This window comes from Carcharhinus amblyrhynchos, chromosome 24 (genome assembly GCF_965287045.1).
Source record: "Carcharhinus amblyrhynchos chromosome 24, sCarAmb.v2.hapA, whole genome shotgun sequence".
NCBI classification, from domain to species: domain Eukaryota; kingdom Metazoa; phylum Chordata; class Chondrichthyes; order Carcharhiniformes; family Carcharhinidae; genus Carcharhinus; species Carcharhinus amblyrhynchos.
The window spans coordinates 27,436,318-27,463,726 of NC_137347.1; the positions used below are offsets into that span (position 1 = coordinate 27,436,318).

The 27,409-nt window shown below is 41.3% G+C and overlaps 1 protein-coding gene across 4 annotated transcripts in view; it reads left to right on the top strand.

Moving 5' to 3' along the window:
* The window catches only part of LOC145357727 (phosphatase and actin regulator 4-like), a 184,045-nt gene that overhangs the window by 18,374 nt on the left and 138,262 nt on the right, over window positions 1-27,409 (top strand). Inside the window, exon 2 of one of the 4 annotated variants that reach the window (XM_080211155.1) lies at window positions 26,229-26,365. The exons of the other annotated variants lie outside the window; for them this stretch is intronic. The gene's annotated coding sequence lies outside the window, so the exon portion shown is untranslated. The remainder of the gene's footprint in view (window positions 1-26,228; window positions 26,366-27,409) is intronic. 4 annotated transcript variants of the gene reach the window in all.

Here is a 27,409-nt window from a genome sequence, read left to right on the forward strand (position 1 = left end):
CAGAGGTAGGGACACTCTACACCATTGCACCACAAGATCTCTGCCCAAGGTGGTAGGTTTTATAGATGAAAGCATAGTTGTATTATCACTGGACTAGTAATCCAGAGACCCAGGATAATGCTCTGCAGACCTGGTTTCGAATCCCACCATGGCTGTTGTTGAAATTTGAATTCACTAAAAATCTGGAATCAAAAGTCTAATGACAACTATGAAACCATTGTTGATTATTGTAAAAAATACCCATCCGGTTCAGTAATGTCCTTTAGGGAAGGAAATTTTCCACCCTTACGTGGTGTGGCCGACATGTGGCTCCAGATCTGCAGCAATGTGGTTGACTGTTTAAAATACCTTCTGAAATGGCTTCACAAACCATTCAGTTCAAGGCCAGTTATGGTGGCTGATAAATGATGGTCCAACCAGCAGCACCCACGTCTCATGAGCGAATAAAAACAAGTCTATTACATGATCCCATGATGCATGCATACGACCTATTTTTTCATGTTTAGAAATGCAGTATCATGTTTAAAAGATATGCATGTGATTGCTATTAATTTTGTAGCTGCATCAGTATTTTTCTGCAGGATGTATTGTATTAATGTATACCTTGCACCTTTATAGAGGGACAGTTTTGAGCCAGAAGTGGAGTCTACATTGTTCCTATAAACTACAGGTTATTCTAAGATGAATATAGCAATCCATGGGATTCTACTCTGTACTTATTTAACTATTTCCTGTCCTATCCCCGTGTCCCATAGTGTCCAAAAACCTGCCACTATCTTGAATAAACCCATGACTGAACATCCACAGCCCCCTGGGAGAGAGTTCCTAAGACCCACAGTGATTTGAGTGAGGAAACTTTTCTTAATCTCAATTCAAAATTGCCAACCCTTTATCCTAAGATTATGACAGCTAGTTTTAGACTCTGTAGCCAAGGCAACAATTTGTATCCAACTACCATGTTAAGCCCTCAAAGAATCATAAACGGTTCAATGTGATCAACACTTACTCTTGAAACCGCAAGATAATATAGGCTCATACTATTGAATCTCTCGTAGGATAGCACCCTCATCCTAGGAATCAATTTATTCGACTATATCTTTATGGAAAAGCAGCACCATCATTTTCCATTACGGCAGCTAGCTGTTCAATGAGTTCAGTGTTCTAGCCTCAATTGCTCTTTGTGGTAACCAGTCAAGCTGTTTATCAGTGAAAATAGCTATTTTCTGATACCTTGTGGAGCTCTCCAGCATTGAAAGCTATTTATCCCACTGTGCTCATTCCTCAACTAGGACTATCTACTGCAATCCTGTTGTACTCAGGAACAAAACACTAAGGATGCTGCCAGGCCTGCTGAGTTTTTCCCCGCATTCTCTGTCCCCGTTTTATTGTCCTTTTGCCCAGAATACAAAAGGCTTAGACACTCGTGCTGAGACAAAAATTCAGGTGTTACTCAGCTCTGAAAAATTAACAATTTCTTCTTTTATTCCCATATGAAAGGACTGAAAATGCATGAGCCAATAGACAAACTAGCAGTTGTATTACACCAAAAATAATACTCATCAGGGCTGCTTCATTTAAAGTATCCACAATAGAGACAGCATAGTGGTTAGCACTGTTGCCTGTCAACTCCAGGGACCAGGGTTCGATTCCGCCTGGGGTGACTATCTGCATGGAGTTTGTACATCCTCCCTGTGTCTGCATGGGTTTCCTGTAGGTGCTCGGGTTTCCTCCCATAATCCAAAGATGTGTAGTTTAGGTGAATTAGCCATGGTAAATGTGCGGGAATAGAGTGAAGGGGAGAGCCTGGGTGGGATGTTCTTTCGGCGAGTCAGTGCAGACTTGAAGAGCCAGGTGGCCTCTTTCTGCACTGTAGGGATTATATGGTTCTGTGCTTCTATGGAAATCTATCTCTTTCCTCCCAGCATGTGTTGATTGTTGGATTACCAATGCACCAGGATTGCCCTAGAGTCTCCAGAACATTGGTGCAAACAATATTTTGTAGAAAAATCATGTGGGCATGAAAATATTTTTAATTTTCTTCAGTTTTGTTTACCAATTGTAAAAGTATTGAATATAGTTAAAAAGTGTCTGGCAGTCAAAAATGAACCATTCAGGGGTTATAGAGGGTATTTATTTTCTGATTGGCTATCAGAAGGCGAGGTGCGCTGGGAAAGATGTGTTGGGCGACTAATGGTGAGTGTTTTTATTTAGTCATTCCTGTGATGTGGACTTTGCTGGCTGGGCCAGCATTTATTGTCCATCCTAATTGCCCTAAAACGGGGCATTTGCAATTCAGCTACATTGCTGTGGACCTGGAGTCACGTAGGCCAGACTGGGTAAGAACGGAAGATTTCCTTCCCTAAAGAACTTAGTGAACCAGATGGGTTTTTGCAGCAATCAGCAATGATTTTAGGTCATTGTTAGAATGTTAGTTCTACCTAGATCCCTCTCACTGATATGCTTTTTATTTTTCCTCCCAAAATAGATAATTTCACCTTTTCCCACATTGTGCCCCATTTGCCAGATCTTTGCACACTCATTTATCCTATCTATATCCCTTTGTAGCATCATGTCCTCTTCACAACTTACTATCCTACCTATTTTTAGGTCATCAGCAAATTTAACAACCATACCTTCAGTCCATTTATCTAAGTAATCTTGTATACTGAACTCTGTGGCACACTGTTTACTATATCTTGCCAAATGGAAAGAAACTCATTTATGCTGCCTTTTACTTCCTATTAGGTAGCAGATCTTCAATCCAGGTGTTGGAGCTTTTTCCAGAGACTAAACATTAAGCTGGCTCAGCTAATGCAAAGACTTACAGAGACGATATTCAGGTTTAAATCGTTTATTTATTTTCCAAGCCTGGTTCAGTGCAATGAGATAGGGTGATTTTGGGGGTGATCCAAAATCACTGTAAAAGTACACCACTCTCAGTGTTAGAATTATACGATTTTCAAAACTCACTTACCCGCTTCTTTGCTCACCTCCGCCAGGTGTGAGCCAATCATTATTAGGATTATTTATCTTGTCCAATAACATTTACTGCTGGACAGTATGGGACTGCGTGATTGGTTCAGGAACTTTGAGTTTCCCACAGTTTCCTGTTATTCTAGACTTTCCCTTATCTTGTATAATATATGGTCTATTCATTTGAACATAACATAAGAAATAGGAGCAGGAGTAGGCCATCTAGCCCTTTGAGCCTGCCTCACCATTCAGTAAGATCATGGCTGATCTGATGCGGCTCAGTTCCACTTTCCTGCCTTCTCCCCATAACCCTTAATCCCCTTGCCTATCAAAAACCTATCTACCCACGTCTTAAATATATTTAGCGAGGCAGCCTCTACCACTTCAACGGGCAGAGAATTCCATAGATTCACCACCCTGAGTGAAGAAGTTCCTCCTCAACTCCGTTCTAAACTGCGCCCCCCCCCTCTTTATCTTGAGGCTGTGCCCTCTAGTCCTACTGTCGTTCCTGAGCGGGAAGAGCTTCTCCACCTCTATCCTATCCATCCCATTCGTCATCTTATGTCTCAATGAGATCTCCCCTCATTCTTCTAAACTCAAACGAGTACAAGCCCAGTTTATTCAGCCTCTCCTCATAGCTCGACCCTCTCAACTCCAGTATCAGCCTTGTGAACCTCCTCTGCACTCCCTCCAAGGCCAAAATATCCTCGCGTAAGTACAGCGACCAAAACTGCACACAGTACTCCAGCTGCGGCCTCACCAATGCCCTGTACAGTTGCAGCAAGACCTCCTTACTTTTATATTCAATCCCCCTCGTTATGAAGGCCAGCATCCCATTTGCCTTCCTGACCACCTGCTGCACCTGCAGGCTGGGTTTTTGCGACAAAAACCCAGTCTGAGAATTGGTCTGAGTCTGGCCTGCCTGAGAATTCTAGCAGTCCTTGGAAGACCGCATAGAGATGCTATTAATTTTTTTCCTGCACTCAGTCGTTGTGTTGTTCCAAAGAATGGTTCTTTTTCCTTGATTAAGCCCTATCATGCCTCAGAGCATTGTGCCATTGACCAAGCTATGTACTTTTAATATAGAATATTCAAAAATGCGTGTCTAAGTTCTCTAACAGTGGTTTTATGTATCTCTATGCAAACAGTATCTTTGTAAGATATATTCCAGATACTTTATGACTTCACTCTAAATTAATTTACTTTGATTTGTTAGTCTTTTGGTCCCAAGTTATTCTAAATCCCCACTTATACCATGCCGACATGTCACACTTGCACCATGAGCTTTTATTTTTTGCAATAATCTTTGACATAGCATCTTATCTAGAAATCTAAATACAGTACATCCGTTGGTTCTCCTTTAACAGCGCATGTTACTTCAATGAACTCCAGTAAATTGGTTAAACGTAATTTCCCTTGCACAAAACCATGTTGACTCTGCCTGGCTACTCTTAAGTGCCCTGCTTTACTACCCTTTAGTAATAACTTCCAACATTTTTCCTATGACAGATGTTAAGCTAAGTTACATTTACTACTTTGTAATCTAGTGGAATCTTCCCCGAGTCTAGGGAATTTTGGAAAATTAAAACATCAAGTATTGCAAGTAAAAGCAAAACACTGCAGATTCTGGAATCCAAAACAAAATCAGGGAATGTTGGAAAAACTGAGCAGGTCTGGCCACATGTATATGGGATGAAAATAGTGTTAACGTTCAAGTCTGCATTACTGCAGAACTAAAGAAATATGAGGAGGGTGGAACAGAGTGGAATGTTAGTGATTTGTGGGAACAAGGAGAGATTGCAACAAAGCTGTAGCAAAACTTAAATGGCAGCCTGTTGGGGAGGAAGAGTTTTTGTATTGGGACGAACAATAATTGGTATATATTAAAAAAATGTTAAGATGGGGGAGAAAGGTTACAGTCCGAAGTTGTTGAACTCAATGACCCCACTAGTCACTTCCTTTAAGACCTGAAGATAAAGTCCAGCAGGACCCAAGGACCAACCTGTAGCTCCCAACAGTTGCTCAGTATCACTCCCTGGTGATTGTAAATTTCCTGACTTCATCCCTTCCTCCCTTCCATTTCCTGATTTACGGCTATTTCAGTATTGCTTCTGTCCTTGATGGTGAAGACAGATGCAAAATACCCATTCAATTTGCTATCTCTCATTTTCCATTGATGACTCTTCAGATTCACCTTCTACAGCCCCATCACTCACTCTAACTCGTGTGTATTTCAATATCTTGCTCCTAACTGCTGACCAGATCAAAAGACCCTGTCCTAAGAGATGTGACTGCCCCCGGTGTAAAGCATCTAGGTAAATTCCCCCTCCATGATATGTTGCCACGGTTCTTAGCTTGGTATCCAGCTCAATGGCACTGGCATCCTGGAGCTCTCCCACATGCTGCAGCCTTGACACATCACTTGTCCTGCTATCATTAATGTGTTTTTAATTCTACATAATTATGTAATTTACCTTATTTTCCAATTGTATATATTGTACTAACTTTGCCACCAGTTTGTTATTTTTAAACTTAAGACTGGAATAAATCTTAACCACTCATCAAGGTATTAACCAAGCAGTTAGCTACCTTTCCTTGTCGAAGAGTAAGAACCAATTCCGATGGGGTGCAAGTGTTAGAAAAAGCAAAAGGAAACGAACGTCTTTCCCGTCCTCACTAAACCCCCCATTCGGCAAACTCGTATGTACGCAGTTCTAGAACAGCACAATTTCTCATCAAAATCGAATAGTCGAGTTGTAAACAGTGATTGTTTTCAATGGGTAATGCAAAGCCTATAGACCAGAATTAAGGCAGGAGAGTCAGTGCCCAACTTTATGCAAATCTTACCTGGTTCAGCCAATGAGTCATTGTGCTTTACAGATTTGGAACGCCATAGAATTGGTTCCCAACCTGGCAGTGAAAGATAGGCTTATTTATATGATGGCTGAAAGGGCAATGCAGCCAAGAATACATTATTTGTAATGTGGTCACAGTTGTAAATGTAGCAGCCATATTGTTCACAGCCAGCTCCTACAAATGGAAATATGATAAACGATCATTTATTTTGATGCATTGGTTAAAATCACTAGGCCATCCAGATTGTTCCCTTTCTTCTCCAGAGTAATGCAGTGGATCTTTTATGTCCACTTAAGACGACAGATAGGGCTTTAGTTTAATGTTCTGTCTGAAGCATAACATTAGGGCTGTAACTGCTGGTATTTGCATTCCTGGGAGAGGAATATGATCGTGACCCTGCTATTCGAGCCTGGCTGGAAGTGTTCTCGAGTAAAGCAGGAGGCTGTTTGTGTAACGTATCCCAGGAAATGAACATGGCTCCAGGAGAAAGGTGGGAAGAAAAATGATCAAATAAAAGGGGGGAAATATATAATTAAATCAAAACTAGGCCATTACTTCAATGAACTTTTTATTTGTGTCTCAGAGGGAAGGGTCACTACTTAAAGTATTAATCAAGTGATTCCAGTACTGAATGGTGCCAGAGTACAAATATAGAAGCAGTTTCTGATCCCTGTCTCTTCACAGACACCTACTAAATTCACACTTGGAAGTGCTTCTGAAAATCTGTTGTACTGAATATTTGCGCATTGCTTTCACTATTTACTCAATGTATATTCCTGGCAAAAAAGGATTAACTTGTATCCATAAGAACATAACATAAGAAATAGGAGCAGGAGTAGGCCAACTAGCCCTTCGAGCCTGCCCCGCCATTCAATAAGATCATGGCTGACCTGTCGTGGCTCAGTTCCACATTCCCGCCCTCTCCCCATAACCCTTAATCCCCTCTCTTATCAAAAACCCATCAACCCGCGTCTTAAAAATATTTAGCGAGGTAGCCTCCAACACTTCAACGGGCAGAGAATTCCAGAAATTCACCACCCTTTGAGTGAAGAAGTTCCTCCTCAACTCCGTTCTAAACCGCCCCCCCTTTATCTTGAGGCTGTGCCCCCTAGTCCTACTATCCTTTCTGAGCGGGAAGAGTCTCTCCACCTCTATCCTATCCATCCCATTCATCATCTTATACGTCTCAATGAGATCTCCCCTCATTCTTCTAAACTCTAACAAGTACAAGCCTAATTTATTCAGCCTCTCCTCATAGCTCAACCCCCTCAACTCCGGCATCAGCCTAGTAAACCTCCTCTGAACTCCCTCCAAGGCCAAAATATCCTTGCGTAAGTACGGCGCCCAAAACTGCACACAGTACACCAGCTGCGGCCTCAGTGGGCGACACAGTGGCATGGTGGTTAGCAATGCTGCCTCAGTGTCAGGTTCAATTCCAGCCTTGGGTAACTGTAGAGTTTGCACATTCTCCCTGTTTCTGCGTGAGTTTCCTCCTCAAGATGTAGAGTTTAGGTTGATTGGCCGTGCTATGTTGCCCCTCAGTGTCAGGGAGATTAGAAGGCTAAATATGTTGCATTACTGGGATAATAAGGTTTGGGCAGGATTGTTTCGATGCAGGCTTGATGGCTTCCTTCTGTACTGTAGGGATGCTATGATTGTATGTAGTGAGTGTTGATCATTCAAGGCAGTGGGCACTATTAGTTTTGATGTTTAGTGCAACGTTAGTGTTGCCTGAGGCTTTGGAAAAGGTCACTCCAACTAACAACTGATCAATTGATCTGCTTGCTGAAAGGTGATCAGGTCACCACTGCACCCCCCCTTCCCCCTGGGTAATGCTACATTTTTCATTCTTCGTTCTATTTGGATCAGTTAACCATCTACCTCCCTCTCTCTTGTCAGTGTATTTAACATACCCAATTCTGGCCTTTGAACTGAACACAAAATACTTCAAATGCTGGATGTCTGAAATAAAAACAGGAGGCGCTGGAAATACTCAGCAAGTCTAGCAGCATAAAATTCATATTTGATTTGAAACATTAATTCCGTTTCTTCATCCACAGATGCTGCCAGATCTGCTGAATATTACCAACACTTTTTAATCTTTATTGCTGATTCTAGCCTCAATTGATCTTCAATAAATATTACTGGGCCTTCATCAGGGATCAACTGGCGTCCAGGCCAGTTTTCCCACCCAGTGGTACAGGAGCTATTGTCAATATTCCAGCTGCTGCACTGGCCCTTTCATTATACATAAGGAATCTGTGTGGTTCAATTACTTGCTCTGGGGGAGTGGTATTTTGAAAGTTCAACATCGTTGTCATTTCCAATATGTGCACGTTATCAGCACAGCAAGACCCATTGTAAGCAGGCCCATAGATAAGTGAAACATTTGCTTGTTAACTGCATACTGAGTGCTCTGGGTACGAGTCACTCAACCAGTCGATAAAAGCCATTTCAGTCGATTCATGCCTTAAGGCATGATCCTGGATTTGTGGTCGCTAATTCTCGTTGGACATATTCCTGGAAGCTAATCACATGACTTCCGACTTGCCACTGCAAAACAAGCTGTTTGTGCAGTTTTATTAATGTTTCCGAACTTTCATTGCAGTGGAGTGTTAATGTTTTTGAGCCAAGCACTTTGAATTGACAGGATTGGTAACTGGAGACTCATGGGCCTTGAGACAACACTGAATGTTAGTGTACAGACATTGTAATGCTCTCCTGCACAGTTCTTTTGTCCACTCATGTTTAATAGCTGCTTTATTGGCGTGTACGTGCTGTTTGCAGAGCTCAATTCCAAAGCCGTTCAGAATGACAAAGGGGCTGAGGACAGTGAAGAAATATTTATTATACAGAGTTTATTAAACGTGACCAAGAATTTCAATTGTTGGGGGAAGAATATTATAAACGGCAAACCTATTGAAAGGAATAGAGGTTATTGTCTTTGTTTCTTGTGATGCACATGAGTGGTTAACTTTTTTTGAGAAAGCACTCCTAACTATTTGTCTAATTGGAGGCATAAATGTTTGATCTCAATTCACGTTGCTTCAAATTGGGATCCTTGTACATTTCTAGTTTAATGTAACTGTCCATACAAGGGGTGATGAATGTAAGATGGTGACCAATATGTTCACGATGTGGAAATGCTGGCATTGTACTGGGGTGAGCACAGTAAGAAGTTTCACAACACGAGGTTAAAGTCCAACAGCTTTATTTGGAATCACTAGCATTCGGATTGTTGCTGCTGCTTTATGTGAGTGGTTCACCTGAGGAAGGAGCAGCACTCCGAAAGCTCATGATTCCAAATAAATCTGTTGGACTGTAACCTGGCGTTGAGGGACTTCTTACTGTACTTACACGTTCAGTAGGGAATTCTGGAGAATCTTCTTTACCAAGAGATTGGTTAAAAAGTGGAACTTGCTACCACAAGGAACAGTTGAGGTGAATAAACATGAGGGAGAAAAGAATGGAAGGGTATGTTGGCAGGGTTAGATAAATTAGGATTGTAGGAGGCTCATGTGGTGCGTAACCATCAGCATGGGCCAGTTGAGTTCAGTGGCCTGCTTCTGTGCAGTCCATGTTATGTAATTCACCTTCTTATATCATGAAACATCTGAGGCCAAATTTTTATGGTTGCAATGTGACACCAGCTGTTAAGTGTTCTTGAACTGTGTGCAGTTTTGGGCGCCGCACCTGCGCAAGGATATTTTGGCCTTGGAGGGAGTGCAGAGGAGGTTTACTAGGCTGATACCGGAGTTGAGGGGGTTGAGCTATGAGGAGAGGCTGAATAAACTAGGCTTGTACTCGTTAGAGTTTAGAAGAATGAGGGGAGATCTCATTGAGACGTATAAGATGATGAATGGGATGGATAGGATAGAGGTGGAAAGACTCTTCCCGCTCAAAAAAGACAGTAGGACTAGGGGGCACAGCCTCAAGATAGAGGGGGGGCGGTTCAGAACGGAGTTGAGGAGGAACTTCTTCACTCAAAGGGTGGTGAATCTCTGGAATTCTCTGCCCGTTGAAGTGGTGGAGGCTGCCTCGCTAAATATTTTTAAGAAGCGGGTTGATGGGTTTTTGATAAGAGAGGGGATTAAGGGTTATGGGGAGAGGGCGGGAAAGTGGAACTGAGCCACGACAGATCAGCCATGATCTTATTGAATGGCGGGGCAGGCTCGAAGGGCCAGATGGCCTACTCCTGCTCCTATTTCTTATGTTCTTATGTTCTTATGAATGCTTGCTGTGATGCAGAAGGATGGGTGGGGAGAAAATAAGAGACCCAGATTATATAAGAGGAACTGCTTCTAATAATAGCTCTGATATGGAGGTGGTGTAAAAGCATTGAGTTAACATTAAGTGCTCAAGTGGAAATTTTGCATACCACCTATAGGTACCAATCTAATATTTTGCTGATCACAGTGAATAGACAATTGCTCCCTTTACTGACCTGGAGTGGGTTATATTAAAAAAATTAAGACATTTCGAATTACTGATTTGGATTTTGTATAATGTAACTATGGTTGTTGGGTTAGCTGCTTGCATCTGGCCTCAGAAACAGCAAGACAATTGGCCTCAGTTCCTTTGTACTAAACGGTAAGAATTCGACTGGAGTTCCTGATGATCAAGGAAATTACAGCAGAGTAGAAGACCTGTTTTTTGTTATTGGGCGTGATCTTACCATCTGCTCACACCATGCTCCAGCTGCGGTGAGGTTGGAGAATTTTTTAGCCAGCCAAACCTCTGTTCACTGCAACGGGATGGGAAAATCCCAACAGTGGTAAGATTCCTGCCATTGTTTTTCAAGTTTTTAATTCTCTCAAGTGATACCTTAGTAGTCACTTGTAAATCATTTCATGTTCTAGCAGTTCTCCACGTGGGAGGGAAAACAATTCTAACTTCCTGTTCTCTGTTATAATGGTAATTGAGTCTGTACTCATTTAACAATTTTGCCAAAGTTGTCTTCAATTTGCACTCTTAAAAATCTTCCATAATTTTAAAAATGCCTTTTAAGTTCTCATAATATTTTACTGAGCCAACGTTTCTCCTCATCTTTATTCAGGACAAGTTACCTCTGCGAGAATATGCATGAGGTTTTCAAAGACAAACCCAGGCTCTGCCTTAACTCTTCCCCACTACCCACCAGCTATTGAACATTCTTCCAGTAGTTCGCCAAGCAGCTAAAAATATAATTATTTGTATAACTCTTAATATAATAAAGCATCCCAAAATACTTCACAGGAAAGTTATCAAACAAAAGTTTGAAACTGAGAGACACAAGACGTTGAGATAATTAAAACCTTGGTCAAAGAGCGATTTTAAGGAGTGTCTTAAAGGACAGGTAGACAGACTGTAGATGAGTTCCTTCGACCAGGTGGTAGCATCCTCCAACATCTGTCACTAACTAAAAAAGCTCTAATGGAAATGAGAAGGTGGTGCAACGATGAGAGTTTTGGAACCTCCTTGTGACAAGTACAGTTGGGAGGGGCAGCAGGGTCATGCTTTCACGTGCACTCTGAAAGCTGAGAGTGGAACTCAGTGTAATGGAATTGAAGGTTAAGAGTACCAGATCCCCTTTCTTGCTTAAATCTCACTGTTATGATCACTGGAACCAAGTTAATCCAGAGCCTTCAGTCGTAATTCAAAGAATGAGAGTTCAAGTTGCACAATGACAGTTTGAGAACTTGAACTGAGGAATAAAAACTTAGGAAAAATAACCATAAAGATGTTGGATTAATGTAAAAACCCAGCTGGTTCACTCATGTTCTTTAGAGAAAGAAATCCTCTGTCTTATCTAAGCTGTGTGTGATTTGAGTCTCACACCAATATGATCTGTGCTATAGCATGGTCTAATGAACTTCTCGGTTATATCATATAGAACATGGTCTGCCATCACCGGGATGCTGGGGATGAGCAATGAATGACAGTAATGGCAGTGACACTTGCATTTGAAAAGGAATAAAAATATACATTAAGTTATGAGGCTTATCCATTTTCTCATGTCAGTTGTCTAAAAGGGCAGTCATTGTGATTCTCAGCAAGTTTGTAGTGAAGCCTGTCAATGCTCTCCTTTTTTTTTGTTTCCCTTTTTTCTTCCTAAACTAAATGTTCATCTTCCACGGGCATTAGCTTCCATCGAGAACAGGATTGTGTGTTTCTGTGGGTGGTGAAAGTTTGAACAAGCTACAGTTTGATTAATTTTTGTTTGATCACTGCCTTGTTCCCACAATGCTGGTCTTGTTTGCGTGCAGTTGACGTGTTGCCTTCGGTCCACCATCTGGAGAAACCTTCCATTTGTTTGATGAAAAGCTGTGCAGTTTCTGAGAGCCATTCTGCCTTCCACGTAAATCACTGAGCTTATTACCTTTCAAGCAGACCCTGTGTGGAAACAGAAAACATTTATTGCTGAAAATATCCAAGAATGTCTTACAAATATACACAGACTTTCACTGCAGCTTCCTTTTAAATGAACTCTGCTTGGGTACTAGTTACTAAAGGGGCCTTCCCAGCCCGATATTTACTCCTTTATGATAGAAACATCGTAGCGTAGAAGGAGGCTACTCAGCCCGCCATATCTATGACAATTTTGAAAAACCTATCTAGTTTAACCCACACTCTTGCTCTTTCAACTTAATCTTTATTTTTCCTTTCAGCTAATTCCTTTATCTAACTCTCTTCTGAAAATGTAGAGGTCTGCTTCCACACCCTTCAAATAGTGCTTACTGTGGTAGTAGTACAGTTGATCTGGAGATATATATTTTATGTTTAAGGGGAATGTTTAAAAAATCAGCTTAATTCTACAGGCAGTCAATATGCCTGGAGTGAGTGCAACTCAAATGTTGGGAGAGCACGATAATTACTCATTTTAGCCTTGCAAGTAAGTGGTTGTGTTAAGTAGAGTTAATGGACTTTTGTTTACTTAAGTTCCCCTGGGATTTCTGATTGTAGTGATTGATAGGTACATATGATGATTTGGCTTATGTGCAGTCCCGGGTCTGTAGCAGAGAGAAAAGGCTTTTGCAGAAAGCAGTTTAGTTTGCAGCTGTAGCCTGGTTGAAGTTAGAAGGATTTTGCAGGCTTCTGGAACTCTAGCTTTCTGAAAACTTCAACATTGTTTACACTCATTGCAAGTACATTTATGATTGTGAACTGTATTAAAAGAGGCATGCAAGTCTATAAGAGGAATGTTGCTTAATTGGAACTAAAACAGTGGAAAGTTGAAAATTAAAGTTTCCTATTCATTTTTAAATATTGTACAACTCTTAATACTTAAGTTGCTTATGTTAGTTATATTTAAACTGTGTTATGAAATAAACTAGGGATGAGCAATAAATGCTGACCAGCCAGTGATGATGATGTGGATGCCCATGCCTCATGAATGAATAAAAAAAAGCTGCTTTTACTATAAAAGATCTCTAATTTGTCAGTGCAATCATTCCTGGGAGGAAGTATCCTTTCCTCACATGCCAAAATAGCAAGATTGTTGGAGTCTAGTCTGGTGTCCTAATGTAATTTGGGGTTCTAGTCTGACACCCTAACAAAATTGGGGGCTTGTCCAAAATCCTAACAATACCAAATCATCGTAATTGGCATTGTTTTTAAATGCTTGTATTTCCTCTGATTCTTTTGTTAATGACTTAAAACCTGTGTCCTACAGTTATTGGAAACAGTATTGATTCCTTATGTTCTCTTCATTTACTCTTATCAAAACCTTGGTGTGATTTCAAACACACATATCAAATTTCCCCGTAAAATTCTCAGCCCTGAGAATATTTTTTTCTAGTCTCGCTATGTAGCTGACACCCCTTCATGCCTGATACCATTCAGTCAATCTCCTCTGTCCTCTGAAGGCCTCAGCATCCTTCTAAAAGTGTGCTGCCTGGAGTTGAATGCACTCATTAGGACTAACCAATGATAACATGTGAAGCAAAATTGTTCCTGCTCTCATGTTGTAAGGTAACATTACTTCTGATTTGGGACAGATGTGATGAGCCATGATTGCTGCTCTTAAAATAAATAATTTGCATTTATGTAGTATGCTATTACATGCCTTAAAATCGGGGAGCACAGCAGATAGATAACATCCTGAATTATCACATGGGATCTATGAAATGTCAGCTCTTGGCCTCAATGGTTGTGTTCCTGCCTCTGAGTCAGAATGTATGGGTTCACGTTCCATTGTAGCGCTTGAACACATTGTATGTGAGTCTTCACTGAGTCGTAGTTGCATTCCTGACAATCGTGGGTTCCCATAGGAATCAATGTTGAAAACTGGAATTGGTGTCTTTGGACATTTTTGTGCCTGGAACAAAAATGTAGAAGTTGCAATACTGTAATGTACACTTGTGACAATGTGCATTCTTAGCTGAAATAACTTACAAATAAAATAAGTCAATAAACAAAAACCCACTAAATTGAACTGAGTACATTGCATTGGGAAATGGAGAAAGAGCAGGGGAATGAGACTAATTGGATAGCTACAGTATTTCAAAGAACTGATACAGACATGACAGACTGAATAACTTCCTTTTGTACCATATAATTCTATTCTGTGATTAGACGCTGAGGAGCTGTCTCTGACTCTCGTCTTCCAACCCTTTCCCTAAACTCCACAGGAAATCTGTCATATTTTCCTCTGAAAGGTTCAGAAACCTTGTCCCCCGAGTACTTTCTTCAACAGCTCTTCCAATCTGAGAGTTAACTGCACTTAAAATAAAATCTTTTTGTAATCTTTCACTCATGAAATGCTGCATTACATTTTCATCATGTCTCCTTTTATCTCTAATATTGCACTTAGTTGCCCTAATGATTTTCTTCCCGAGCTTTCTTCGCCCTTTGAAGAGAACATTTAATCTTGTGTCGCGGATGGCTACCCAAGTCCTTCAGTCACCATCAGATGGGTTTCTGGTATTCTTTTCCTGAGTTTGCATTGATTCATGTTGATAGGATTTCCGTTCATTTACTGCACACTGTGGTACTGACAGGCAACTCCAATGTATGCAAGTGATGTAAAAACAAAACAATGACACAAATGGGAAACAAAAATGTTCCTAAAGAATACATGACTTTAAAACAATATGTTAAATGGAGTTTTTGAGCAAGGGTCACTAACCTACTTTGGCAATTCAGTCAGAGAGGGTTTGCGGTCTCTGGATGGGCATAAAGGATCTTAGATTTGAAGGATAGTGAAGATCATCTCACGGCCAAAGTTGCTTGAAAACATTGCCTGGTCATTTATCTCATTGCTGTTTATGATTTGGCTGCCACACTGCCTACCTTACAACAATGACTATGTCAAAAAGTACATAATTGGCTCTGAAACACTTGGATATGCCCAAGGTCATGTCAGATTCTCCATAAATGCAAGTCTCTGTCTGTCTTTCATGTCTATTTTGATCCTTGTGGCGGGAAGACAGAACAAATCATTTAATGTCTCAACTGAAGGATAACAATATAGCTGTCCTTCTGTGCTGAATTGGATTAAGCATTAAGCTTTGGTAAATAGACTTGGAGTGGTACCAGCTGGGTCACTATGATGCTGTGAAAGTTGATGCTAGGTGTTGTGTAGAAGCAATCTTAGTTATGTTCTTCTTTTCCTCTTCTCCTGTGATAAGGCACTCTGGGTGTGTGGATTCTCTGTTCTGTTGATCGGATCGATGCCTCGTCAACAAACCCACAGCAGTACATGGGTTCGAAATGGGTTCCCAAAATTTGTGTGGCAACCCTCGGGATTGTGGGACAAACGATTGCTGTCTCGGAGTGCGTAACTTCAGTGGTGGCTGTGCAGTGGAGAGTCTGTTTTGACAGTCCTGGGATCAACAGCAAGACTGTTTAACTGTGCCTGTTGTATATGCTGTTGTGGCCTAACTGTAATGACTTCAGTCAGGCCATTGAGGTTGGCCTATTGGAATATGAACTCCCTGATTAAGGATCCAATTGATGGGCCAATTAGGGAGTCTTTGCCTTCTACTTAACCGGGAGCAACAGTGTTTCTGACATCCCGGAGGTAGACCGCAAAGTACCAGCATTCTGTGTACAGCAGTTAGAGTTTGTAAATAAAGAGAATTTGGTGAAGGGATTTCTGGCTTATTACATTAACGTAATGAGCTTTGAGGCCTGATTACTGACTCCCAGCAGAGCCTGCCAAACGTTAGGTGTCTCGGTGTTTTTTGTGCCTGTATGTTTGTTACTTGAAACTCTACTGCTCTCAACAATTCTCCCCTTAACCCCACTCACTCAGCTCTGAGGGTTCACCGAGTATGAAGGAATAAAATGGGGTCACAGCAGTAAAAGATTTGGGAAACACTGGTTTGAAATGTGTGATTATTTCGTTATTGTTATTTCAGAGGAAAGCAGATATCTTTTGTTTTGTTATAATTGTGTAGAATTTCATGTCTGATTGCTACTGATATTTATCCATAAAGCAACATCAGCAAAACTTGGTTCTGGTTAGCATTGCAGCAGTGGGGACTGGACAGGTAACTAAGAAATTTCTGGGTTGGTCTCTGTCCTTCTCCAAAGTTCAGGATACAAAGATCTAGTGCAGAGTTGCATTTAACTGCCCAGGTCAAGATGAACAAATTAGACTCAGGGTTAGAACTGGGAATTTCTGGTTGCATCACTTAATACCAAAGCACCGCTAAGACACTGGATGATCCCCAAGTAAGTAGGTGCTTAATATGAAGAAGTAATTCTTCTGCACTTAAATGACCTTGCAGTGTGGTGGTGAACAGCATGCTATTACTGGTTAGATTCTACATGCAAATTCAGAAGCAGCATCAGAATGTAAGCTAGCTCCAAATTTTCCGGTTCTATAAATCCAAAGTAAATTGGTTGTTATCTTGGAGATTTCTGCTATAAAACTTTTGGAGTTAGCTCCAAATTTTGCCTGTTAATCTATTGCTTTGCTTCAAAACATTAGAGTCCCCTTATTCTTCCCACAGACCCCTGCTTATGCTGAGGCAAAGGAGCTCATAGGACCCCTCCTCCAAGTCTGAGCATGAGTGTTATGTATCCCCTTGTCTCAAAGTCTAGCTGCCCTTGATCCATACCACTCCACAGATGGTTAGGAATCCATAGTGGCTGTGGGACAGGCTGTGAACCCACCACTGTTAGCACTGCTGCCTCACAGTGCCAGGGACCTGTGCACTGGCTTGGGTCACTGTCTGTTTGGAATCAATGGGTGCTATTCTCGTTGGCTAGTGGAGTGCCGCGGGGATCGATGCTGGGGCCTCAACTGTTTACCATTTACATAGATGATCTGGAGGAGGGAGCTGAGTGTAGGGTAACAAAATTTGCTGATGACGCGAAGGTGAGTGGTAAAGCAAATTGCGTGGAAGGCACGGAAAGTCTGCAGAGAGATCTGGATAGGCTGAGTGAGCGGGCGAGGACCTGGCAGATGGAGTATAACATTAGCAAATGTGGGGTTATCCACTTTGGTAGAAATAGTAGTAGGAGGGATTATTATTATCTAAAGGGTGAAAAGCTGCAGCATGCTATGGTGCAGAGGGACCTGGGGGTCCTTGTGCACGAATTGGAAAAACCCAGTCTGCAGGTGCAGCAGGTGATCAAGAAGGCGAATGGAATGTTGGCCTTTATAGCGAGGGGTGTAGAATATAAAAGCAGGGAGGTCTTGCTGCAACTGTATAGGGTGCTGGTGAGGTCGCAACTGGAGTACTGTGTGCAGTTTTGGTCACTGCATTTGCGAAAGGATATATTGGCCTTGGAGGGAGTTTAGAGAAGGTTCAGTAGGCTGACACCGAAGATGAGGGGGTTGGCCTATGAGGAGAGATTGAATAAACTGGGTCTGTACTCATTTGAGTTTAGAAGGCTGAGGGGGGATCTTATAGAGACATATAAGATCATGAAGGGGCTAGTTATGGTAGAGGTAGAGAGATTCTTCCCACTTAAAAAGGATAGCAGAACTGGAGGGTACAGCCTCAAAATAAGGGGGGGTGGGCAGTTTAGATCAGAGTTGAGGAGGAACTTCTTCACTCAAAGGGTGGTGAGTCTCTGGAATTCTCTGCCCATTGAAGTGGTGGAGGCTACCTCGCTGAATATATTTAAGTCACGGGTAGATCTGTTTCTGATAGGGGAATTAAGGGTTATGGGGAGAAAGCGGGAAAGTGGAACTGATCCACTTCAGATCAGCCATGAGCTTGTTGAATGGCGGGGCAGGCTCGAAGGACTAGATGGCCTACTACTGCTCCTATTTCTTATGTTCTGCGTGCGGACATTCTCCCCACGTCTGCATTGGTTTCCTCCTGGGTGCTCCGATTTCCTCCTGCAGTCCGAAAGATGTGCTGGTTAGGTGCATTGGCCGTGCTCAATTTTCCCTCACTGCACCTGAACAGGTGCCGGAATGTAGCAACTAGGGGATTTTTACAGTAACTTCATTGCAGTGTTAATGTAAGTCTACTTGTGACACAAATACATAAACTTAAAACTAAAGCTTAAACGTAGCTGCTTACTGGCCTTGTTGGTGAAGTTGAACAACAGCTCCAGGCACACTCCATTCCTGACTTTGTGGAAGGCTCCCTTTACTGTTGAGAGATCAATAGTTTGGGTTACAAAACCAGGTGATAGTGTTCCAGGCTGCACCTATACTGATGGCTACAATAATTTGAATTAGCTGTGGAAAGTATGAATTTGTGTGGTACCAGAAGTTGTAGATGCTGAATAGTGTAATCCTCATCCATAACCTATCTGTTCAGTGATCCATGTCAAGTATTTCTGAAATGTGACAGACAGTGATTATAGAAATGCAAATCTTTTTTCTTCCTGTATTTTTTAAATTGGTCCTACAACATTGTGTTTGAGGTCAAAAGGGAAGAGCTCATCTTTATAGATCATTAACTGTGCACTGAGGCAGAATTATAAAGGTGAGTCGATTGTGTAATCAGTCGGCTCCAAGAGGCAATAGCCCCCTTACAAGCAAATATCCAGCATAATTCTCTTGTTGCAAATGGTTAGCTTGAAGCTCTTGACCTAGTCTGTTGTGACCTGGAGATTTGCTTGTGTGAAATGCCTGCTGGAATGGTTTTGAGGAGAATCATGCCCCTGTGCACTTTCCAAGGTAGGAAACAATTGCTGTGTTACAGCTCGTGTTGCCAATGTTTCGCTCTGCCTGCTAAATAAGGAAGATTGTCCAATGTGCATGTAATTTTGATGTCCTTTTAAGAGAGAGCAGAAGGAATGCTCCTCGGGTGCTATATTGATGTTGTGACAATGTGAAATTTCTGCTTAGACCAGAAACTGTCATGTTTCCCTTGTCCATTTGTGAACATGCAGCTGGTGACTACAGGGCCTGTTGGAGGTCCGCGAGGAACGAGGCGTGTGCTTTCTGCTTTGTAATGGCTGCTTTTGGGATGTAAGAACGGAAAGTTCACTGACTTGATTGGACGGCAGGAGTTCAACTTATTTACATCGCACGTGCAATTGACGGCGGGAGTACATCTGCCTTTTTATATTGCCACTTTTGGAATAAGCGGCACTCTGCATTTACAGGAACTGATCTCTGCAGATATAATAGGCACTGTTATATGTGTGAGTTGTGGCTCAATTGTATTCTCTCAATGATGCTATTGTTGTCAAAAGTCAGAACATGGCCACCAAAGTATACTTCTGTCACAACTGAAAAATAATTGGTGGGAAATGTTTCAGACTGTACGAGCAATGTCATGTCCCGTCTGGGAACAGGCTGGAATGTGATGACTGTGTTGCCCTTAAAGACCTGTGCTGTAGATTGGGCAGGGAGAGTTTACTGGGAGCTGTGTAGTTAAAGGATAATGTTCTTCCAGTGCCACCATGTAATACAATTGACTTTTTAAAGAATTACATGCATGAGTGCAGCCAGTTGTAATATTGTGCAAAACTAATGTGCCTGGTGAATTATAATGCGACAATGCAGCTCTTTGGCTGTCAATTGAAATTTTAAATGCTATTTAACATGCTGCATTTATTTTTATTGATAGCTGGCCTTTGAGCAGCTAATACGTTACTTCATAGTGTACACCAATAATATTTTGAACCTTTTCTCCTTTTCCTTTATATCTATTCCTCCTTTTCTATCTTTCTCTCTCAGATCTTTAATCTTAGCTTTTTCAAAAATAAAAAAAATTCCAAATTCCATCCCAGACTTTCCACTGTCGCAGTATAACATGTAAATCACAGAGTCGTAGATACTGCACTGTAATCATTCTATGCTGACATGCAAGTCAAAGGGTCATGGATGCATAACATCTTCCACTAATTATACTTGTTTCTTAATAAGCTTGCTTGTGAAGGAATCTGCACGTTTGAGTAGACATCTGCTTCTCAGAAGAGGAGTTTTCAGGAAACGTGATACACTTGCAGATTAAAAATAAAAACTGCAAATGCTTGGAAGATGGGAGAAGCTAGACAGCATTTGAGAGAGGAAGGTACGTAAAAGTGTTAGTCTTTGTTCAGGATGGAGAACACCTTTGAGAACCAGCCAGAAGAGGAAGGAGCTCTGGAGGGCGTTAAGCCATCAATATGTGTATTCCTTGGTTTAGCTGTGCATAGTTAAACATGTGTTCACTTCCTGGGGTTGAACTGAAACTCATGCTGACACAATGTTAAATTACAGCTTTGCATTCTACAAGCATTGGTGACTGGTCATATTCTGGCTGGGGGGAGGGGAGGGTGGAATGAAGGGACATAGGAGCAGATCAGGCACAGATTGCCTGCTTTATCTGTGAACAAACACACTCCGCATTTTTCACCCTGGTTCTTCCCAGTCACACATCCAAACCACAGCCACTACTATGTCAGGCTGTTTGCTAGTTGTACTTGTCCAAATTAACTATGCTTTCTTGCAGGGAAAGCATCTCATGTCTGCATTGCCCCTTTGTGCGATAACTGCGCTGAGAACTTATCCGTTATTCTGTTATGCACCCAGAATATAACTGAGCCAGGCAAGAGGCATGGATTCCCTTAAATGTCTTTATTTCAGTTGGGATGCTGCTTTTGACCTCTGTATTCCTGGCGTACGGAAGGGCAAATCAGATGGGTATGCCTTTCTGAATCTCAGCCCAGTGGATGACCATTGCAAGAAAATTGTGGATGTAAAGAATAGAAAAAGATTAGGCTCAGCTGTGAGGCAGCAGTGCTCAAATGTCTTGCTGAAAGTCACACTCCTGCATGAAGAATAGTCACTCGGGCATTCATTAATGTGTGCCAACAAGGCTCAAATGCAGATGGAAAGGAGGAGAAGATAAGATTTTAAAAAGAATTAGCCAGTTGGAATCCGACTAATTCCTAAAGCAAAATTACAACTGCTGCAGTGTCAACTGTGGGACTGAAAACCAAGAAATATCTGATCTGAGGCTTGCATTCCAGCACCGCTGTGGGCAGCCAAAAACTGGAAACTTCACCCCAACGATTTTGTTACTCAGCAGTGAGAACAGGAACCACAGAACTTTGAGTCGCAGTACAACTCTCCTCAATAGTACAGGTTTCCAAGGTTCAAATACCAGTTACTATGACACGTTAGTCCAGTGGAATAGATACTGACACGAATGGAGAGGAAATGAAGTCTACCACTACTGCATCTGTTCATTATCACAGACTGTAAGCTAATACGACAGTCTACAGATGCATTTTTGCACCGACTGTCAGCTGCTTGTAGACATTAAAACGTTTTCTGCTGAGCAGAATTTTTAATGTGTATTCGGTTTTTTCCGTTTATATCACTGCCGATCTAAAACCAACTACAAAGCTCCACAAAGTTTAATATCACAATCTTATTTAGGTTTCGAGATGACAGTTCCTCTGAGCAATTTGGAAACCACTTTTACAGTAGTGTGTATTTGTGCACCATCTGTGATTGTTATTTTTGCTTACCTTAGAAATGTCTCCACTAATTTATTCTCTTGAAAGCAGTGATTGATTCAGTTCTATTGAGACAACTTTTTGGTTCCATGCTTAAAGTTCCATTCTCAATTTGCGAATCTTGATTTTGCATTGAATCACAGACAGCTCTTGTGCTATGCCACCTGCTGGTGCTTCAGTCTAGACACACAGGATCCACACTGTGGGATGTGACCTTAAGGAGCATGTGTTAGATTTACTGAAGCAGCCAGCCCTAAAGAACCAGTAATTGCTTTTGGGTTAAGTCCAGCTCTCAGACCTATACCTTCAAACCAGTGGTGCTAACATGGGTCTTGCACAGTGGAAAAGGTGAATGGAATGGATAAATCCATTCCCACAGATGAAGGTCTTCCATTAGAGGTCCTTGAATGCTAATCAGGAGCTAATTATTTTTCTTCCTTGTCTCTCCTCCCATCTTTACCCAATAGATGTTGAAGGCGTATGAAGTACCCCTCAGCTGTTCATTTCTGCTCAGCACAATGGTTAACCCCTTGACTTTGTCTGGAATCCTTAATTCCAGATTGAAGAATGTATTTACCAACGGACTGGGGAAGTCCAGTAAGTGTATTTAAATCTGGAACTGCTAATGATGAAAAATTTCCTTCCTTGCCCCCCTCCCTGCTGAAGTTGTAGTGAGGGTTGTATTTAAAGATTTTTCTCTTTTGGAAAGCTGCGTGGCAATCTGTGTCTGGAACAATCAAGTGATGGCTGGAAGTTTGGCATGTGGCAGAAATGAGATCTGCTTCGTGCCCTTGGAGCTGTGTTTCTCATATCGCTTTTTTCATAAAACTTGAAAGTTTCCTTATGGTATCCAGCAATATTGCGAACGACGCTGTCCCTTTCACTGTCTTTTGCAGCCTGTTCATGGGGATAGGAACTGTGGCCGTGTCTGTCGTCAAATAGCTGAAAGACTGAAGGTTAGTTTAAAAACTCTGATTTGTGCCGGATTTCGAGGCTTCTGTTGTCAAATGTTTACATTGTCAAACCTGTGGGGAACGATACAATTTTAAATACTGACTCTCTCAACTGTCAAACCCACTTTCAATTAATTTTACAAGATAGCTCAAATTAATTCGGGCATTACAGCAAACTAGCATACATGTGACTCAGTCAGACAGTCATTCTTCTGATATCTTTGATTTACATTGTGCATTCCTGGACATGTAGCCTCGTGTGTTGGGTCAACATGATTTGATTGTAGACAAGTTTGTGTTTGTTTCTGGAGTTTGCATGCGTGCTGGATAAGGGTACAGCAACTGCAGTTTTGAAAATAATCCTGGATTTTTTTCACTAATTGAAATTGGTTTTGATGTTTCCATAAACAGGAAATATATTTGAAGTCTGACTTGCATGAAAAATAAAACAATGGTGGCATTAGAACACAAACTAATTCCAGTTACTTGTTGTAATTTGTTTTTAATTGTTTAGTATTCCAAGTCCTCTGCTTCCTTGATGGTCCTATTCGTTGCTGCAGTTTGAGTGCAATCATCTGGTGCCCTATTCGCGTGGTTATTCTAGTGTGCCAACCTCGGTGATGAGTGTCGGCATGGTATTTCCTGGCTCTCCCTTAACCCAACACCTCGCCCAATATTTTAATTTAGCGCAGGTCAAAAACCTCCCCAGCAAATATTTTCCTTTGCCCAAAAGTGCCAACATAATTGATATCGTTTCTCCTATTCCACAGTTGAAATTAACTAAGTCAGCACTGGTGAAGAATTAAACCTAGAATTTCGAATTTTGTAGACTATTTCGTTCAGTCTGTGCTACATAATCCATTGATTCGTTGCCTACTTTTGAAGTTGGTTTCAAAGCTTTCCCAGGGTCTACAGAAAGGTAACGTCTTTGACAAATGAAATTCTGAAGGAGAATTATAATGAGCAAAAATTAAATGATACATCTGTCAATAATGTCAAAAGCTAACCCTTGTCTTTGAAGTACAAGAATTTATTTCAAACTAAGTAATGTTAATCAAGCTTTCTGTCATTGTAGCCTCTCAGAAAGTTAAATATTTAATGTACGATGGCAGATACAGAAAACAGATCAATAATACAAATATTCACACACAAACACTTAGAAGCAAAGTTCAAAGAGCCTGAACTTTATTCCACCTCTTCTCCACCTTGCCATCTCCCCAAATCACATTAAGGAATAGAAGTGAGTGTCATCATTAGATAGCAAGTTAAAGGACATTGTTTGGAATTCCCAGAATGCATCTCTGTTTACTGACTACTGGTCATTGCCTTAACGTCATTCATGGCCACTCCTGTATCCTACATATTTAACGTTTTTCTTTAAATTGTCTCCTTGCTCACTGCCAACCCTGATCAGTTTGGTGGTTTTAGCTGCTGGGCTTTCTTCACTGTTGTGCCAACTATATTCTTCTGAGTTGCCCCTATAAGGATACTTTCATAGACAGCCACCATTGTCCAAGTGACCTGTTCTCCAATGGATCTGGGCATTGTACCAGCAGCACAGTCCACTGAAGCTGGCATTTATATTGCATCACTCTTGGATGATTTTTTCAAAGCCTTTTACACACCAGAGAGGCCAAGGCTGATGGAAAAGTTCATTGCAGGAAAGTAAAAACATGGCTGTGGGCAGATCTTTCTCTCAGTTTTTGAATGAAGCTCTGGAGAGTCAGCAAAGTCAAATATTTTTGGTGAGAATCCCAAAGTGCTGGGATTGCATGCTTCCGTTTGTTCCTCAACAGACACTCCTGTTTTCCACCAGCAGTCCTGTAGGAGGTAAGCCCATCTCAACTCTACCTATGTACAAAATTGAAGGCCAAGAAGATACCAGCTGCTCCATCCAGTCTGTTCCGCAAGGAGTATCATAGCTAAACATTTTCCTGGGATCTGCTGGAACAAACAAAACAAAAATGCACAAGATATTCTGGGGAACCATTAAGGATGAAAATATTCTGCAATATCCAGCCCCCTGTTCCTGGAAGGCAGTCAAGGAGATCACATCCCTGTGATGCTGCTTCAGCTGAGATCAGTAAACCAAGGGCTCGAAGCCCATCTTGGTCAGCGGCACAATGTGGGGTATGTCAAACGGCCCCTTTCTTTAAACACAAACCAATCTGAACTTAATTGACGTCAATCTGGAATCTGATCTAGGATGTTTACTTGTGCCGAGCAGCAACGATCAGTTGAGCCATTTCTGCAATTGGGACCTCACCGCTCTCTCTTTTTTAAATGAAGCTGCATTCCAGCAAGCTTGCTTTTGGCAAATAAAAGGTTAATTTAGAAAAAGACCTCGCATTTTATTCTCTATGACTAAGCTGTTGGCCACCTTTCTTCGTATCTGCTTACGTGCCTTGGTATCAAATTTTGATAATTCCTCCTGGGAAACGCCTTGGGAGGTTTTACTTTGTTAAAGATGTGTAATTGCGAGTTGTTGGAAATGTCAAAAGCTGAGAGCAACTGAGGCAGCTGGTTATGAATTTTGAAGCAATGATTGACAATTTGCATGTTGGATCTAGTTCACAATTCATGCAAATTTCTTCCTCTGGGTCAGCAAATGCACCATACAGGTACAGTGCTGTAGTGTGATCACCTGATTTCTGTGATAGGTTTGTACATTGGGGCAGGCATTCCTGTTGGCAGACTATCAGGCAGTTGATGCCTTGTAATGTGAATAGTCGTACAAAGTTACTGCTTGAGGCAAGATTCACTGAGTCTTGTTTTGCTGGTTACTGTGAATTTGAACAGCATTTCAATGCCATGAATGTTGACACCAGTCCCCTTCCCGCTTCCGTGTTGATGAGTTGGATGAGGGAATTTTTCCTGTCGAGACCTGGGGAGGCTGGGTCATTGGGTATGCCCAAGCCGGAGATAAATTTTTAATCGGTAAAGGAATCGAGGGATGAGGCAGTAAGGCAGGAAGTGGAGTTGAGAATTATTATTTCAGATCAGTTGTGATCTTGTTGAATGATGGAGCAGACTCGATGGGCCGAATGGTCTACTTCTATTCCTACGTCTTGTGGTCATATACTACAATGAAAATACGATTCATTGAATAGGGTAGGCATAGAGAAGATGCTTCTGCTTGTGGGCAGACCAGATTTAGGGATGATAAGAATAATATAATCCATAGCAAGTCCAATAGGGGATTCAGGAAATTCTTTTTACCCAGATAGTGGTTAAAATGTGCAACTTGCTACTTCAAGAAGCAGTTGAGGTGCGTTCTATATATGAATTCCAGCAGAAACTAAATAAGTATTTGAGGATGGAAACAATAGGATATGTTGGGTTCAGGCTCATGTGGAGCATCAACACTGGTTTAGGCCGAGTGGTCTGTTTTTGTACTATAAGTCCATTATATACATTGTAATTGCACTGTCTCCTTAGTTCAGCTTAATCTTTCCCGGGACCTGAAAACTGTACTTTATTCAATAGTTCCCCCTCCTACAATGCCCAGACTTAGAAAACACAAATCGAGTGCAGCTTAATCAATATTGCATGTTTGTTCTGTGTTTTTACGCTTGCCAATGGTAATATCTTGTATTGTAGGTATGGCCCTCCATCTCAGGATAGTCAATAAAAAGGAACAATGTTATTGGGAAAATACAGCTCTTTCGTAAAATAATTGGAAGCAACTGATTGATCAGCAAGAGATAAGGTGGCGTGTAGCAACCAAATTGTAGAAGGTAATCATTTTGGAACAACCAATGAAGTTGGCTTCTGGAATTGTGTGCAAAGACTCATATCAATTACTTCAGACACTTAAGTAAATTTTCAGAGGACTAGCCCCCATTGTCTTTTTCATTTTTTTTTATTGGCATCGTGTCTCTAACTTGTCACCACACCCAGTTTTGTATGGTGATATTTTATTCACTTCACTTTCATTTTAAAATTGATATTGTTGCACTCTAACCCTTTCCTGCAATATTTCTCATGTTGACTGATGATTGTAGCACTGGCAGATGAGAGCTCAGATTAAATGAGCACGTTTTGTACTTCACCTTGTTTTTTCTCTTTCCGTATGAATCTGTGATTAACATCTTGCATCTGTGTGGACTTCCTGTTAATGTTTTCCATTTGGAAACCCCAAGTCCATTTTATAATGGAAATTGTACAAATCACACTATTCCCTCCCCCACTGGCTGGAGCATATAATTACAGTGTGACAAATTTATATAGGCCCCCTCTATTATAAACATCAATCTAAGAATTTATAATGACAATAAAAAAAAGTAAGGACAGATTGTGACTTTGAAATTGAGACTGATTCAAATCTATAAGGCCTTGTCTTAATCTCTGTTTCACTTGCAGACATTTGGTATTGACCACCTTGTACGAAGACACAGGCTGCTAATAAATGCATCTAACTCTACCTATGTAATTTATTAAAAACTTACAACTTTAAGTTCAGTTGTGTGAAAATATGGTTTCTAGTTTTGCTGAACATATTGCAGCGTAGTGGTGCAGTGGTTAGCACTGCTGCCTCACAGCGCTAGAGACCTGGGTTCAATTCTAGCCTTGTGGAATTTGCATGCTCTCCCATGTCTACCTACTCTGGTTTCCTCCCACACTACAAAGTTGTGTGAGTTAGGTTGATTGGTAATGCTAAATTGCCTCTTAGTGTAGGGTAAATATGTGGGGTTACGGGGATAAGACCTAGGTGCGATTTTTGTCGGTGCAAACTCTGTGGACTGAATGGCATCCTGCACTGCAAGGATTCTAATTGGTTT